The 10,445-nt window shown below is 34.1% G+C and overlaps 1 pseudogene; it reads left to right on the top strand.

Moving 5' to 3' along the window:
• The first annotated feature begins 3,739 nt into the window (after positions 1-3,739).
• Positions 3,740-9,158, top strand: LOC138311704 (protein toll-like; annotated as a pseudogene).
• The last annotated feature ends 1,287 nt before the right edge of the window (positions 9,159-10,445 follow it).

Below are 10,445 nucleotides of genomic sequence, written 5' to 3' on the forward strand. Positions count from 1 at the left end.
TGAGGTATTTGATACGATGATAACAATACCAAATTTCAATTCAAATCGATGTGATTATGTAATTTAAATACCAGCACAGAAGGGTCGCGGCGATAACAGAATTCGAGAATTATGTTTGTGCAGAAACATATATACATGGAGATTGGAAACTCCTTCTTTGTCTATCACCGTGTCCAACCGTACTTTGGAGATTGCGGTTGAAGTAACGCAGAGTTTGCGGTTATCACCGGAAGGTGATGGAAAATTGAGAGGGTAGGTCCACGAAATTGTCAAATAACGAAATTCTAGAGAATCTATCAAAAAACTGAGTCGCTCACGGATTGTAGCACACATTGAAGAATTCAAGGCCTGTTTCGCATATTGTCGATGTTTTTTTTGTGGAGTTCAAACACTCCACGACAAAAATCGAAATCGGATTTTTTTGTAAACAAATCAAAATTTCATAATGTTTTAAGCCATATTATTTTATATAAACACTTTCCATTTGTGTGTTGATGTTCTAAAAACACCCCGACTGAATGACATTTGTTTATGTCAAGAAATTTCCATGAAATACTGAATTGAATTTTTGAAGGATGAGGTTGCGGTTGCATAAAGTAAAAAATGGGGGTTGCGGTTTTTGGTCATTCAATAGCTATAATGGGCGGATGATATTTGCCATTTTCCATGACCTCAGAGTGTTTCTGAGATGTTTGCGTTTAATGTTATTATCACTAAGACAATCAATTAAGTTTCCGTTCCGTATTGATCAGTTTTAATATTAGCAATGGTATGTATATGTAAGAATGGTATGTCAGCTTTAACTCTTCATTTGTTATTATAAAACTGTGTAGCAACAAACAGGAAAATTATATAAAATTATCATGAAGATCATGAAGCATTTTTCACCCCACGAAACACACCCGTACCCGTTATAAAAATACATGATGTGTATTGTGTTACTCTGTAGTCTTCGTAATAAGAGTAGGCCCTAGTAGCCGCTACAGAGACGCCTACTGCTACTGGCGATTGATAACGCAGTAAATAAATAAAAGTAAATAAAAAAATAAATAAAGATTGATTTGACCTTTGATAATCGAATGATTCTTATAGTCTCATAGTCTTAAGAGTCTCTTTAGATGTATCCGCCATAGTCTCTGCAATGAAATAAATATAAAAATTAAAAAAAAAAAAAAAAAACAACAAAAAAAAACATTTGAATCAACGTCAACATACCTTAACAACACTTGAATCATTGCTAAAAACGATGTAAAAAAGATACACAGTTGACTGGCACCTAATTGTAAATAATTTAGTAATCGATGCAGTAAGTCGAAAAGGGGGATAAGCTGCACCAGATGGTATCATTTCGTCCATTTAGGACTCATCTGACAATCCGCACTCATAAAACCTACTTTATCCCAACCGCAACAATCAATGACGTTACTTTTTTACTTTACATTTTCCGCAACCACGAAAAACTACTTTTATGTCAACCGCAATAATGACGTTACTTTTACCGACACATTTTCAAAATCGTATCTCTCAATCATCCGGTATTAGATTTAGAAAATCTTTTGAGAGGCTGTTTACAAGGGTTCGAAATTATAATATAATCAGTTGATATTGGTCTAGACTCGATTTGTAAAGCAGCATGAGATCATGAACTTGACAATTGGCGAAAAGTGGCAAAAATTATGCACTGTACGTAGGTGTTTGAAATACTGGGGCCATACAGAAACAGGTTACCGCTTCCCGATTTTGGATATATGATCTCTGTTCTCCGTGCACACTTCAGATTTCTGAAAAAAGTTTCCTGATGAGAAATATGACATTTTCTCTTCCGACTTACCTCCGTTTTCCGGCTCATAACCGCAAACTCTGCGTTACTTCAACCGCAATCTCCAAAGTACGGTTGGACACGGTGTCTATGTTGACAGGCAGAGGGACCTCCAGTTTATAGGCATTTTCCCTTGGCTAACTACATTTAAGTGTATTCTTTTAAACATGATACTTTTGCATCAACACCAAGTTTAAACATTATATCATGGTTTGATGTGATCAGTTTTCCCAATTGATGTTATTTAATATGATTTTTGAAAGTATGAAAATGAGCAATTTTACCTGGTATTTCGAAAATCAGGCATTTAAAACCGGAAGTGCATTTTGTTTTATTAACATATAAGTTAAAATATTGTTTTTTCTTTCCAAAATCGTACTCAAACCATCTGAAAATTACTTAACTTTTATAACATATCAAAGTTATTCTGCTGTATCTAACTATTTAAGATTTTATCTAAAAGCCCCTAGGGACATAGAGAGGTACATCTGCCTATCGTAAAATTGGCGAAGTTGCCAATCTCTATGTATATATGTTTCTGGTTTGTGTAACAGTTATATATGTGAATGTACTAGGGTCATATTTCAACAGACCATCCGTTGATACTTTGCCAAGGTCATTTTTCAACAAAAGTTACTTACTTTTCACCATTACCAACATTGAAAAGTTTGAGCTTCTCATTTTACTTCAAATTAATTACATTAAAGATAATTACTTGCGTCGAATGATATACTGATTGCGCATGCACCAAAAGCCAAATAAATGATCTCATGTTATTTTTTGTGTTATTTAGACATACGATTAACCAACAATAATTGTTCAAATGATGAGTATCGTTCATGCTCTGTCGGCGGTGGAATATCTTTAACAATCGATTACTAAAACATAGCATATAAAACAACCTTTGTTAATCCTGCTATCTCCAATACAGACTTAGTGAAAGATAACAGCAGCAATAGTTTTTCTCAAAGCCCTAACAATTATATAAAATAATTATGTCTTGTGTACTTTCCGTATAAGTTATAACAGTTGTAAAAAGCCAATGTAATCCTAATGAGATAAAAATAATAATCAGGTTATTGTACAATAAACTAGACACAAATATCATTTATAATGCACTTTAAGTCATTACATTAATCGTCCGACAGTATATGGCAAACCATCTGCAGACAGGTCTTCATAGAAAGAAAGAAATGTAATTCCACTGTCAAAGACAATTTTCTAAGTTAATGAATTTTATTTTAAAATCAGATGTTGTTTGATGAGACTGAAATGACCAAACATAAAGTTCTAATATACTACATTTTATTTTAATGTTACATAACCTACATCTGATCTATGCACTATTTACCTATATATTAATTAATCAATGCCGTTTGATGAGCCAGAGTGAAGGAAATTCATGTATAGTGTAATTATGAAAATAATAAAAAAAAAGATGTCAAAACACTCATACAGATCAATGTAGATTTTGAAATATCCGAGCTAGTGAACACCACATTGTGCCAGTCGGTATGGTGTTCTGTTGTATTAACATCATACTTAACATTCTCTTAGATATGTAAATTCTTGCCAACCGTCTAGTTAAGAATATTTCATACCAAGACCATAGTAAATTATGTCAAGGGATGTGTTTTCAACTTGATCCCCTGTTGAATTGGTACACCGACCCTAAGTTACCTCGAGTGTAGAACGGGTGTAGAAGTTGGTCATAAAAGAGTGGGTTTTCCCTTGAAGCAAAGCCTAAGAGATTGGTTGGTATTTAAACTGTAAGACATTCGATATCAATCATATTTAAACATGTAGATAAGCCGTTGTATGTGTGGCTGGCATTGTACACCCTCTCATGCTATTTCCTTCCGGGTTTCACCTAAGTATAAATACGAGCGTATTGAATTACCGCCACTACAGAGAATATACCAATATCTAATACAGCTTGACGAAAAAAAACGAAGGTAGGCAAACGTAATTTATTAATCCAAGAACAATGTATATATGTATAAAGATAGAATAGAAATGTAGATAAACATGTGTTAAGATAATTTATTCAATAATAACTTCGATAAAATTACGTACCCGTATAGGCCAATTTCATTTTACATGCAATACAGAAACAGGTAAATTGGGTTTTAAAAATGGATGCTATGAAATATATTAAATGACTATCTTTTAACACTATGTATGTTTCACTCGTGTGAGTATCAGTTAGCTTCCATTATCACTAAGTCTTTGTTTTATATTCTATCTTTAATGAAATATATGCACCCACAGTGTCCAATATAAAGTAAAGCATGGGAGCATGTATTTAAATGTTGTTCAATGTTAAATTCCTTACGGATGTATGGTATCATAAACACGCACATTGTGTATACTGTAAAATCATTAAATTTCGTTGGGAGAATAATATCCATGGTTTTCCCTTTTTGACCAACCATAACGAATTCACTTCACCACGCAATTTGATCTTTTTAAAGATGCTCCACATCTGACAAACGGCATTTTTCCTCTATCAAAACAGAAGCAGACGAATTTGTATTTTTCTTTAGTTACAAAAGGTATTTACTTTACAGCATTGCCTCCATTGAAAAGTTTTTGATTTTACTTCAAGATAAAATATATTAAAATCAATCCATGGTACGAACTATGTCCTATATGTAATTAAATACTAAATCCGCATGCACCAAGCGTAAAATAAATTATTAAATATTAGTTTTGTGTTAAGATGACATAAATATATATATATATACGTTTAAATACTAATTATTGTTCAAATGATGAATGTCGTTTACGCCTTCTCTTCGATGGAGTACCTTTAATAAATGTATACATATGTCATCGATGCACTGTTTATAAAAAGCATATGGATGTATTCAAGTAGTCAATTTACATAAATAATAATGTTATCTATGGCTAAACACGCATTGTCAGCATACAATAATACTGAGTACCTGGCAGAACAAACAATGATCATAAACATCGTCAGGTTCTGGTGTATGTTCAACCGTTTGTAATTATCAAACGTTATAGACAGTGAGACCTTCGTGTGAAAGTAATGTCGTTGAGATAATTTGAAATATAAAACTTCATATTACATAATGCGATGAATGAAGTTAACTAAAAGTAAAGCTACACACAAGGTAGATATTGGCAGGTATTCAATAGAAAAATGCAAAATACAAAGGGGTTTTGCTTAAATGATCTGAAGTATCGTGTATATGTTTATGAAAAGTTCTATGCCACTAACAATTTTATTTTTTAATTTGTATATTTTGGTAATCGATATATCACATGTTATGAAGCGGTAATAGATTTAATTAATTAGCAAGTGAAGTTTTAATGCTTCATATCACGAGTTGCACTTTAACACCGTAAACTTACGGGAGCCACTCAATCCAATGATAGATGTTTTCATTGGGGAGTAGATCAATATTTTCAACTAGTGTATATGTCCATAGATTACATTGAAAAGGTTCTAAAACATGAATTATTCCAGCATAAATCACCAGCCAGAAACACTTCAGTCAATCGGTACTTAGGTTCCATCGTGGTGTATGCACCAATCGAGACGTGTTTTCTATTCCCGGAATAAACAATTTCACAAAAACGTTGGAATTCTCAAGAACCCGAGTGTCTCTATTAGGTAAATCCTCTTGTATGTTTCCACCTATACAAAATCAAATTTAAATGTTCATCAGATATAAAGTGAAGAGTTGTACAGTATCTGCTACTCCTATTACAGGGCGACGAAATTTAGGATCTTATCTTTTCTTCCTGCCTTTCATTCTTCTTCCTCCCTTGACACCACCTCACTTTTGGCCTTTAGTTAACTGTTAATTGTAAAACTTTTTGATGGTGGGAAATTCGACACATTATTTGTGAACACTTGAAATGTCCAGTATTTATTTTAATTACAAACTCACGTCTTGATTTAACGGCTTCATCGTTTTAACTATGTTTTTTTTTTAATTTTTTTTTTCATTAGCCACATGGATATTTAATCAGGAATGACGTTCTTGTTTACAATGCATCAATATTAAACATGTATGAACATTCAACATTACAATCTAAAATTTCATTTTGCAGAACAAACACCTAGTGAATGCAAGGAATCCGGAGAATACAAAAGTATCGACGGATCCCTGATAGATCATGGCTGGTACATACATCCTCCTCGGAGTGGCGTTTGTGTTTGTGAATGTCCTTACATTCTCTCCATTACATGCCTCTTGTCCTTACGACAACATGACAAACACAGTAGATTTATCGAAAGCTTTCAATCCGAAACCTCATCTTACCAAAGCAGATCTGAATGATTGTCCATCCAAAGCCACATCATTGATCCTGTCTCACAATAGTATACAGTCTCTCTCCAGTGATGTTTTCGATGGCTTCTGGGCTCTTACTTCTATCACTATCGCACACAATTTGATAGAGACTTTACCTACTGGACTCCTAAAGAATATGCGAAGTCTGACACATTTTGACGTCAGTGATAATGCCTTGGAGGCCCTAAAAGACAGTCTTTTCTTCCAGTTGTCAGGTGTGCCTCTCACCAATCTAGTGGCGGTTAACTTTTCCCATAATAACATCAGCGATATTGGATTCAATGTGTTTCACAAAGACATGTCATCAATCTTAAATGTTGACTTGTCTTTTAATCGTCTGCCTTCTCTGGAACCCTGGCCATACATACCACAGACTGACCAGAGTGATAGTGAGGACGTTATTTGGAACTTTCAAAACAATTCAATTTCTTCATTCACTAACAATATGAACTGGACGTATGATCTGGTTGAACAGTATGAATTTGAGATACAGTTGCAGAACAATTCGATCACCGCTTTTAATACCTCTATAGTAGATGTTTACTATCCCAGATTCAATGGGGATTACCTTACCCAGTTTCTCACTTACAAAATGAATATATCACAAAATCCCATCTTCTGTGACTGTCAATTGCATGTTTTCGTCAAGGCTCTACACCAGTCGTTAATGTTTTATATGAATGTTGAGGAAAATCGTGTGAGATGTGCAGGACCACCCCACCTCAAAGGTATAGACTTTTTTTCATGACATGGAACTCGACGAATTCGTCTGCAATATAACAACAGACTGTCCGTCGCGTTGTTTTTGCCAAGAGAGACCAAATTCATGGGAACTGTTTGTGGACTGTCGAAATCAAGGTTTGACCTCACTTCCGCTCACGCTTCCTCATGCAAAATATGGGAATATTTCGTTACACTTGGATAACAACAACATCGAACACCTTACAAAGACGACTTATTCTCATTACATAAGAAACTTGACGATCAGCAACAACAAATTAAAGTCGATCGATTCAGGGATTATCATGAGTATGAATAATTCAAAATTTCTGAACCTAGACAATAACCAGATCAACTACATTCCCAAAGAGTTGCAACTCCTTGCTTTCTCCAACGTTGGCCTATCAGGGAATCCTTTGTTGTGTGGTTGTAACATGACTTGGATGGCAGACTGGATAAATCTATCACCCGATGCGAAGGATTCGGGCATCACGTGTGATAATGATGGTGAAAGCAAACTCATCTCCGCGGTAACAGAGGATGAGCTTTTCTGTAGCTACGACAAGCTCATCATTATCCTAAGTGTGACTATAGGAGTGATCATAGGGTTCGTCTCTGTTGTCGTCATCACCGCCAAACGATGTCCTTACGAAACCAAAGTACTGCTGTATAAATTGTTCAATATCCATCCGCGAGACAAATACAAAGTAGACCAGGAACCGACAAAGGAGTATGACGCCTACATTTCGTACTATCAGGGTGATAAAGGTGAAAGTGTTCAAGTGAGACAATGGATGAAGAGGGTGTTACTCAAGAAGCTTGAAGAAAAGTCCAAGAGAAAATACACCGTGTTTTGTTATGAGCGGGATTACGACGCTGGTGAATTTAAGAGTGACGAGATATTGAAAAATATGATGAAAAGTCGGAGAATATTATTAATTCTGTCACCTGAATTTCTGAATGACGACTGGTGCATGTTCGAGGCCGATCAGGCGGAGTTTGAACACAACTCGAGTGGAAATGTACATGGGCGGGTTATATATATTCTATGGAATAAACAGATGCGTATACAACTAGAGAATGAACCGTGGAAATCACGGTTGAGAGACAAACGTGTTATGTGTCCTGACGATAGATGTTTCTGGTCGAAAATGAGATATGAACTTCCGGTAAAAACAATGCGTCGAATGAACAGAAATGCCACTATGCCATTTAGTAACGGCTTAACGAAAAAAGATGCGGAAGAAAACATGAAAAATTATAAAGTATCTGTTAAAAAGAATCGTCCGAACAACGACGTCACCCACATGATTGATACAGACGACATAGATTCCATAATCTCCATCAGTATCAAGTGATATAATGAACTGGTCAGTGTCAGTATTTTGTTTTTTTTTAACACGGTGCGTATAATGTAATGCAAGCACCCGCGTCTCTTTCAACCAGTTGGTCAGGACAAAAAATTAGAAATAGAAAGAATCGCGTAGGTGTTAGCTCTGAGACCAGCTTATAATCATTTAAAGACTTTAATCAGTTGGTTGGTCATGACGTAATGCCAATCTACCATCTTTGTCTATTACCGTAAGAGCGGACGGTATGTTTGTCGCTGCAACTACATTATTATAATATTTAAGCATTGAAGTCACCTCACAAAAGTTTGCAAACAAAATTTCTTTCATACCCCGATGAAATTAAAAAATAGTGACTTCAATACTTATAATTAATTTCCCAGGCTACTTTATAAAATGAAATACATTTACACGTACGATTCCATTGAATTTTTTCCAAGGGATTATTTTTTCCAAATCAATACGCAACGTCAATGTTTCTATTGTGACGTCATGATTACGTCGGGATTTCCGCGCCATTCTCGGATTTTTTTTTTCATCGCGGAATGAAAAAAATGAATAGACCGATCAGAAAGCCAGTAACAAAGAGAAAATTAATTATTAATGTATTTAGACAATATATATTATTTGCAATTACCAAGGATGCACAAAATGTATCACTTCAAACGCACAGTTCTGTACGTGTAAATTGAATACGAAACAAAGATAATTCTTGTTCTGAACGAGAAATAATGATGTGCTGTATCCATGTGTCGTCTCATATAATTGTGTACTTTATTTTGTCTCATGGATGAAACTGTTAATATTTTATAAGGTCGACTTTACACGTCGTAATGAATATACTGTATTTATAGATCGATTTAGCTTTAATATTTAATGCAACTACTTGAAGTAGAAGTTCAAACATATTTTTCTTTATATTTTCTTCTTTGAAGTGTTATTAAATTACTTTTATTAAAATATTAAACGTTTTACGGATGTTTGGTATTCCTGTTTTCCTAGATACCTTCAATCAAAACTATGTAAATATACCTGAATTAAACTCCATCGTCTTTGTCGGTATTGTGTCTAATAAACTCTGTTTACTGAAAAACCTTGACGCAAACATAGACGCAAAGGAGATTTATTTTATTCTATAATATATATAATAAAGCATACACTATGAATAACAATAATACATCATAAATAACGATGATACAACGTGAAGGACGATGATAACATATGAATATATACATGAAAATGTAATATGAATGACGAAAATGCATAATGGATATAGGAAGGTACAATATTATACATATATAAGTTATAAAAACAGGGAAATATATATAATTACATTAACGATACAATATAAAACAAAATTGAAACGGATTACGATTAACAAATTGTAAAATATATAACAGAGTATTACTGCATAATTTAACAACGTTTGACACGCCATGTTCAACATAATATTGGCATTGTTCACAATTAAATGTACCTGCATGTTTGGTACTTAATTACAATACTTTAGGGAAGTAGTCACAATTATAATATCTATGTCAATTTCATTGCATAACTACTGTGAAGAAAGTATCATATATAGTATGTCTGTGGCGCAGCTCTAACAATGGCCATAAACTCACTCTCTGCCAAAGAAGTGACTGAAAAAAGTGGAAATGAAATTAGACAGATAATAAATAAAAGTAAGTGACATATGCATGAAATATATTGCTTTCTTGTTACACGAGTGATTTATGCCTGACACAGGTTTTACCGTTTTTCAAAATGTCAAAATTCAAATGATAACATCTTTTTGTTTGGCTCTTGATAATTAGTGTCCTTGAGTCATGCGATGAAATCTTATGATTGCCATGTAATATCATATTACTTACGGAAGTTTTTATTTGTTAACGACGTGGGGGGCCTGATGTAAGGATACTATTCTGTCAACACAAACAGAGTTAAGATCAAACTAGAAACATGTATCGTTGTTATGGTGGCTTCGTTCATCTTTAAGGATTGAGAACAAAGAAGACAAACAAACAGTGATAGACTGTTCGCAAAATAATTACTGCCAAAGTTGACAAACTTCTAAAAAGAGCAGCTAGGATTATATTAAAGTGTGTATTTTAATAACCATCCTGTGATATGTTTAAACTGTTGAACTGGTTACCTTAACGGGTTTTATATAACCAGTCAGATTTGATATAGATTAGTCTTTTAAATAAAATGCAGTCTGGTCATCTACATCAA

Source organism: Argopecten irradians, unplaced genomic scaffold (assembly GCF_041381155.1).
Source record: "Argopecten irradians isolate NY unplaced genomic scaffold, Ai_NY scaffold_0090, whole genome shotgun sequence".
Classification (NCBI taxonomy): domain Eukaryota; kingdom Metazoa; phylum Mollusca; class Bivalvia; order Pectinida; family Pectinidae; genus Argopecten; species Argopecten irradians.